General features: G+C 39.3%; 1 long non-coding RNA gene across 1 annotated transcript; it reads left to right on the top strand.

Annotated features, from left to right (window-relative positions):
* Positions 1-846: 846 nt before the first annotated feature.
* Positions 847-4510, top strand: LOC118156526. Its single transcript, XR_004746301.1, has 3 exons — positions 847-935; positions 4036-4155; positions 4304-4510. It is a non-coding gene; the product is annotated as an uncharacterized LOC118156526 (long non-coding RNA).
* The last annotated feature ends 3275 nt before the right edge of the window (positions 4511-7785 follow it).

Below are 7785 nucleotides of genomic sequence, written 5' to 3'. Positions count from 1 at the left end.
TTTCTATTTTTTTCTTGCTGGGAAATAATTTATCTGTTGGCTTTCAGTTTCCTTATTGTGTCATCACAGTATGCTGAGATTGGCCATATTTTTCAGTGTTCCTGAAGGAATAAATATATTTCACTTTCTTTCTTTCTTTCTTTCTTTCTTTCTTTCTTTTTTTTTTTTTTTTTTGTTGAAGTCGCCTGCTGTTTCTTGTTGATCTATCTATATTTTTCAGAAGCCTTTAGAGCTTTCATTTCCCTCTAGCCACCAGTCCCCCTGGCTGTGGCTCAGGGAGAGAAAAAAAAAAAAAAAAAAAAAAAAAAGATGCTAGCTTGGCCCAAGAAAAACATGCTGGAATATCTGATGAGCCAGACACCAGCTATATATTAGTGTTGATAAATCAGCCCCGGTGGCCCACCACATCCTGTTTTATAACCCACTATCAGCCTCTGCATATCTAATTACAGACATCTCCCTCGGGTGGGTGGCAGATGGGAGTATGAATGTCATTTTGGGCTCCTACATTGCTAAAAAAATATCTGTTGTCAAGCAAATGCCTGATGTGATAGGCCACATCTCCCATGCTCACCGTGGAGGTGTGGAACTAAATCTTTAATCACCCACTGAATGATGGGGGCTGGAGATCATGAGAACTTCCCTGTACTAATAAAGAGGTGAGAAGGAAGGCAGTATTCTGGCCAAGATAATGTCAGTGTTTCCTATTGCACAGTACTGGATGAAGGCCACAGTAGTTGTTGGTTCTCTGCATCCCTGCACCTGACCCTGTGGAGGGGCAGACACCAACTGTGGCTGCTGGGTTTACTGGTCCACTTGTAATAGCAGTAGGCTGAGAAGTTATGTGGGGACTCCAGCAGCAGCATGTCCAGCAGAGGAGGCTGGACCTTCCATGGAGCCTCCTGGACACCTTGGGATGTGCAGAGGACAGACAGGTGAGCATCAGAAGGGCTTGCCATGTGGCATGGCGAAGACATGGAATAACCAATATGTCCAGCTTCATCTTGTGATCTCTTGTTGCAGTGGCATATGGAATAACTAGCATGGTTTGGTCTTACAATTTGATTAGAGCAGCCTAAGTCAAAGGGAACTGTGTTTATGGTGTGGCAATAATTGACTTAATCACATGAACTTAAACTTAAAATCAGTCACACACACCAAAAGCAGTAGAAATAGAAGTGACCATGGTCTAAGTCAGGTGAGCCCCCATAGTTGCATGTTTCTTTAGCATACAGCCCTGGAGGATTTCTTAACTGAACTTTGCATATGTACATAGTGTTGTTGGGAACAAGCAATCTGAGAATATATATATAGTGTGTGAGTTTTCTTTTAACAACAACAAAAAAATCTATATTTACTTTTCATTTTATAATAATGTATATAAATAATATTTACATATAATATATATATTTATATATAATATTTACATATATATTATAATATTATATTTCATTTCTCTTCAAAAAGATAGCTCCTTTCATGTCAAGGAATCAAAGTAGGAAGGTTTTGACCCTGCCTCATTTCCTTAATGCAACAGAAATGTATGTGTTTTGTCCATACAATGAAATTTGCTGCGCAGACACAAACCTTCAGCACAGCACAACTTCTTTGTTTTGGCCAAGGCATTTTGGCTATGTACCTCCACTGACAGGGCTGTCCCTCACTGCTGGTAAATGCACTGATTCATTCCTTTTCTTGTGACACCTCTGACAGCATGTTGGCAAGCCCTAAAGATGGAGTTGGTAGAAATACCACCCGCCCACCCATGGGAGGAAGGCTGTGGCCAGCTCAGCTGCTCTCCCAGGGCGTGCACCAAATCTCCTTTCCCTGCAAGGGCAATTCTGTCCTTCCCAGCTCTGTGAGGGAATGCTAGCCTAGTCTGTGCCATCTATTTTTATATCTGTATCATCCACTGTGTCTGAATATCCACCCAAACACAGACCACAAGTCAATAAGCCCAGCTGTTTGTTATTATTTACATTATACTGGCATCTCTGCTGACCTAAAGAGCAAAAGAAAATAACAGGGCATATTTGAGGCTTAATAAAACATTGCAGAAGGGAGTCCTTTCTGAGCTGTTACAAGCATTTGCTGGAAATGCATTTGCTGATTTAACAAACTGGTTAAGACAAATGTTTAACATGCTGTTGTAATGATATTCAGATGCTTTTCTTAGTATTTGTTGATCTGCGAAAATGTGTCCTTGCCCAATTGCACTAGAGAGTGGGATGAAATAAATAAATAAATGCATTGTGATGCGTTTGCACAAAAGTGGAGCAGTGGCTGCCCCTGACAGATGGAAAAGAAGTCAATATGATGTCTGAGACAGCCCAGGCTCTGCACTGCAGAATAAATTACATGATTCGCTGAATGCCTAGGCTTCACACAGACATACACAAAATTGGAAAGATAAAAGCTTGCATTGGCTTCAGATGATATTTACTGCTTGATGGATTTACTAGCAGCCCCAGTACAGTCATACTGTATTGAATTATTGGCCTCTATTTAGCTGTGTGTCCGTCGAAGCTTGAGTGTCCATTTAAGTGTAAGTGAGCTGGAGCCCTGCCAAGGCTTTTTGAAGCTTTGTGTACAGAGAAAGATGCGAGCTAATGGCTACTAGCTTGAATAACAGGGAAGTTAAGGATGCTGGGGGTAGACAACAAAGCATAAGGTGCATTCTTATCAATATTAATGCCAACATAAATATTAATGCAGGCTGCCCGACACATCATTTTTGAATGATTCTTGTTTTCTTTGTATTTTAACACAAATGGCTGGCAATGACTATGATTTCTCTCTCTTTCTCTCTCTCTCAGGAGGGGGAGTTTAAGAAAGACCATTAGCTTTACAGCTATCCATTGTCACAGCAGCAGGATTTCTACAAGGCAAAAGAGGCAAATGAAATGCCAGCTTTAAGAAGTATACAGCTACCAATAAAATATCTGATTAGAATGGTAATATAATGTACAAAACTATTGTTATGGATTCATTATTATATTGTACCACAGCATTTCAGTTAAGGAGCAGAAGCCCATTTACAGCTAGCCCCATGAGATGGTTGCAGCGTTGCTGTAGCTACAGCGCAGGCAAGGCAGGCTGAGTGCTTAGATGCTTAATGCATTGGCTTGTGCTTCAAGAAGCCTGGGGCTTGGTTTTTGGCCTGGCCCTTGCACATGATGAGTTTAGCTAGTGTAATAGTTCAGCATGCTGAGGGAGGGGACTGCCTTGGAGAAATGGCTGTCAATTGTGATGTTGCTGGCAGAGGCTTTATCCAGTTAACTACACTTCAGTAAAAGGAAAATAACTGTGTGACTGCATTGTGTTGATCAGCTGGATTGACAACAAAAATTAGCAGGGTTTTGCTCCAGGTGAATTACTTGCAGTGACAGTGCAAAGGAAAGAGATGATAAGGAAAGATGTGCCTGTAGGAGCAAGGAGGCACACAGATCAAAGAAGGAAGAGACTTTATTTTGAGACGTGAGTTAAATTCATCTCAGAGCTTCCATTATCCTATAGATAACATGTTCATGCCGAGGATTGACTCATGCTCCCTGGCACAAAGTAATGAGGATATTTGCAAGGTTATTGCTCTCAGCTGTCCCTCGGTTCTTTTGCCAAAGGTTACTGCCCTGAAGGAGTCATGGCAGATGTGCATATGCACTGGTACTTTGGCTGCCCCTGTTCAAAACCTACATGCCAGCACAAGACATAGGAACAGAAAATGCTTCAGCTGAGGTCTGCAGAGATTGTCAGAGCTCAGAGTTTTGTTCAAGGGGTTCTTAAGCAACCACAGGGTTAAACAACTATTTTATCTGGATTTTCAGGAATAATGGTAATGGACCTACAGTCTTTTGCACTTTAGCAATAAACAGACTGTTTATCACTGAATTAGGAATGGTTCCAACTGTTACCTGATAAAGTGAGACAGAGGGAGTCAGGCTGGAAGACTGTTTGATCTAGCATTCTGATTGTTAACCATTGTTGTTTTGCTTTCTCCTTCTTTTTTTTTTTTTTTTTTTTTTTTTTTTTCCTCAGAAATTTTTCCTTGCTAAAAATGAAACCAATCTGACTGGTGACAGAGAGAGTGATCCCTCTAGACCCTGGTGTGTTTTGATCACACATTCAGGGTCAAATCAAAGGCCAATCAAGACTCGGGTAAGGAGAAAAAAAATATCTATTATGGTTTGGGAAAGTCTTAGGGAAATGTATTTTTTGAAGAAGACACATTCCAACCTTTTATACTGTCTCTGACATGGTTCAACTGGAAGTGATACCTCAATTTCTCCCATTTTCTCTGCTTTAGATGGTAAAGCTTTGTCCAAAGCAACAGTTGATTTCATTGAATGTGATAAAAATTAGTTACTATGGCAAATGATGTCTGAACAGGCCCTCTGGCATTAGATGATGTGAAGCAAAGATTCATCCATGCTTATGCACCACAGCTTGAAGTTCACTGTGAGTTTTTCAACTGACCGATATGAAATGCCATCATGTTCATGTCTTCTGTCATACCAAGAGCCACTAACAGATTCCAAGGAGAATAAATGTCAAAACAGAGTGATAACCACTGAATTTCACCTCAAAAATATGGTTTTCACATTCTTAGCTGATGGTAGGACTCTTGAGAGTGCATGTTCAATGCATTTCTAATAGAAATGGGATATGTAATCTCTGGTAACATAATAAAGTAAGGAATTCAAATTATATATCATGATGCTGGCAAATCATGCCCAATTCTCATTTATGTTAGTCCCTTTAAATGTTTCTGCAAAATTAAAGAGCCAAAAATAGGTGTTAATTTAATAAAAAAGCTGGCTAAAATTTTCTTTCTTGGCCAGTGCCAAGCTCATCACTTCTTTGCATATTAAAAAAAAACGGGGAAGTTGCAGCTCTTAGGCATTGGTTCAAACATCTGTGTCTTCTCTAGTGTTTCAAGGTCAAGTGTCACTCTCTTGCCTTCTGGAGTATCTAATTGTAGATGTTCTCAGACACAGTCTAATCTTCCTTTTAAATATTTCAAAATATTTTTCACTCATGAGAGAGAGAAAAAAAAAATCAAAAGAAAGGCCCCCAAAATGTGAAGCAGCATATTAATGAAGCAAGGTTAATTTCTCTGAAAAGCATAGTTATCTTGGTCCCACAATTAGATACATATGCTCCGGTTAACAAAATGGAAACCTTGCATATTTGAAAGTTCATTCTCTTATCCAGCTGTTTCCAGTTTTTTCTGTCATTCATTGTTGTTAAATACTGTGTCTGAAATCATTTGGAAAACAGTGGTTGTATTTTCACAAAACACTGTGTTTGTACTTCTTAATACTCTTTTGTTCTGTATTTTGTGACAAATAAACTCTGGGGTAAGAGCATTCCCTAATAAACCCACTTATCCCTTCTGACTAATAAACATGATTAAGCAATTGACAAAAAATTGCAACAGTTTAGTCTTAAAACCTTTGTTTGTCTTGGATGGAGTTTCTTTCAGTTGTGTAGAATTTTAGTCTTTTTTTTTAAATGAAAAAAGAAAAGTATTTTTTTTGCCAGTGTTAAGTAAATTTTACTAAACCTTCCTCTGAGAAATCATCACTCTACATGTCAGAGGGCAGAACTAGTATGTGGATTTTGATGAGAAAAGTATATTTTGCAATCCCATTGAACAGTGACCATACGTCCTTGAAAATACATACATATATATATATATATATATGTATATATTCATGATCAGCTGATTTTTCTGGTTTACATGGAGATTCATTCAGCATTGGGCAGATTTTATCCCAGGATTGAACAGGACTTTCCAAGTCAGTACTATACATGCATGAACATTTTAAATTAGTGCAAGGACTCTCTTCCATTCTTTCATGAAATATTTGTTTATCCTGTGAAATATGGGGGGGGAGGAGGGGGGGAACTACCAAATTTGAATGCAGTGTGTTAAGAGCAAAGTTTTTTTTTTGCTTCTCCTAGCAGTATTTCTTTGTATCACTTGCACACGTGCTTGTAGTTTGCCAAATATGTATTTAGGAAAAAAAAAAAAATCCCAAGGTCATACTGGCAGCCCTATTGCAGTTATTTTAGTCTTCCTCTGTGGCATAATCTGTCTTCTAAAGTCATCTGGTAATTTCCACATTTCCTGCTACTTCATGGATTTAGAACATTAAAAGTGTCCTTGTTCTTTTCTGCTTCATTTCCTGTGACACTTTATAGCTTCTGTGGCTTTGGTTTTGTACTAAAGGTTTTAATTTTGCTGTGGGGTATTGGAAAGATTTTTATGGCTTGTGGAGTATGCGGGGGGTGTGAGGCAGAGGCTCTGTGGACTCTGTTGGTGACTAGCCAGCCGCTCACATGGCAAAATGCTTCTGTGACAGGCTGGACGTGGCTTGTCATGCAGCCCCTTCCAGCCTCATGCTTCAGACCCTGGTCCCAGGGGCTTCCTTTGAGGTCTCCTCAGGGATCACTGTGGTTTCTTCACTACCAGCACTTTCCCTATCAGCATGCAATGTTTCTGCCCCAAACCTGCTGCAGCTACCCACTCCCCACCTCCGTCCACTCCTACTGATCAAAAAACCGGCAAAGTTTATGAGTGTGAATCTCCAGTAGATTTCCCAAGTGACACCACTATCTAAAGATTCCTCCCCAAATAATATGTCTGTTGATACAGAAGGAAACACTGCAGGTTAATAAATCCCTAAAGTATGCTTAAGGAAAAACAAACTATAACACTGAGCTGGTTCCCCAGGTGGACTAGAGATAGGATAACTGAGAAGGTTTTCTGTGATTTGGGAACTGAATAATATATTGCAGAAGTAGGGCTCTCCTGTTATATATGATTATGGTTTGTCCTATTGACAAATACACTTTTTTTATTCTTTTTCTTTTTTTTTTTTTAAAAAAAAAAGCTCTTCAGGTTTCAGAATATGTCAGTTACATATGTCAGTTACACTAAGTGAAATACAGCTCTCCTAGCTGGATATCCAGCTACAGCTGTAAGCCACAAATAAATGTTATATATCACCACAGAGTACTAATTGAGTTGCCTATATTGCGTATTCAGAATGAGGAACTGAAGTTCTGTCATGTAGTGATGTGAATTCTGAAACAGGAAGGTAAGAATGAGAATAATTGACTTATTCTCAACCGACAAAAAGCATGGCAGCATTCAAATTGTTTATTAGTAAGCTGGTAGAGATGGTGAATACTGTGGTAGAATTAAGTACACATAGTGGACAGCACAAGTACTAAAGTGATTCAGTAGTAAAGAGGACTGCAAAGAACTTCACAAATGCCTAACATAACTGGACAACCAGTAGCAGATGAAATGCAACCATGCACGGTGGAAAGGAGCATTTTAAGCCTCTGGTAGATACTGCATTGGCCACTGCTTCTGAAGAGACTATGTGGGCATCAATGTGAGCAGCTCAATAAAGTATTCACAGTACCCAGTTGTGGTAATAAAAGTGAAGAAGTGCTCTGTGTAAACTAAATTTGTTGCTGTGGCTGCTAGCCCACAGAGGCTGTCCAAGACCTGTCAACTATGCAACCACAGAACTGGCTAACTGATCTGAAGCATTATGTCCACCTCAGAAAGATCTAGAATAATGTCTTGGTGTGTAATGAATGTCCTTCCTATGACCAAACGTCATAAACTACATCAAGCTGTATTTCAATCAAGTTTCTGGTGCTGGTGAAGGCTACTGATGATCACTTTAACCTGTAGCATCATAATATAAGGAACAGATTGTCCTAAGTTGATGAAAAGTTTTCCTACATAGTGCTTTGCAAATGCCT

Source organism: Oxyura jamaicensis, chromosome Z (genome assembly GCF_011077185.1).
Source record: "Oxyura jamaicensis isolate SHBP4307 breed ruddy duck chromosome Z, BPBGC_Ojam_1.0, whole genome shotgun sequence".
NCBI lineage: Eukaryota > Metazoa > Chordata > Aves > Anseriformes > Anatidae > Oxyura > Oxyura jamaicensis.
The sequence above is the reverse complement of the archived record's forward strand: the minus strand, read 5'-3'. Positions and strand labels throughout refer to the sequence as shown.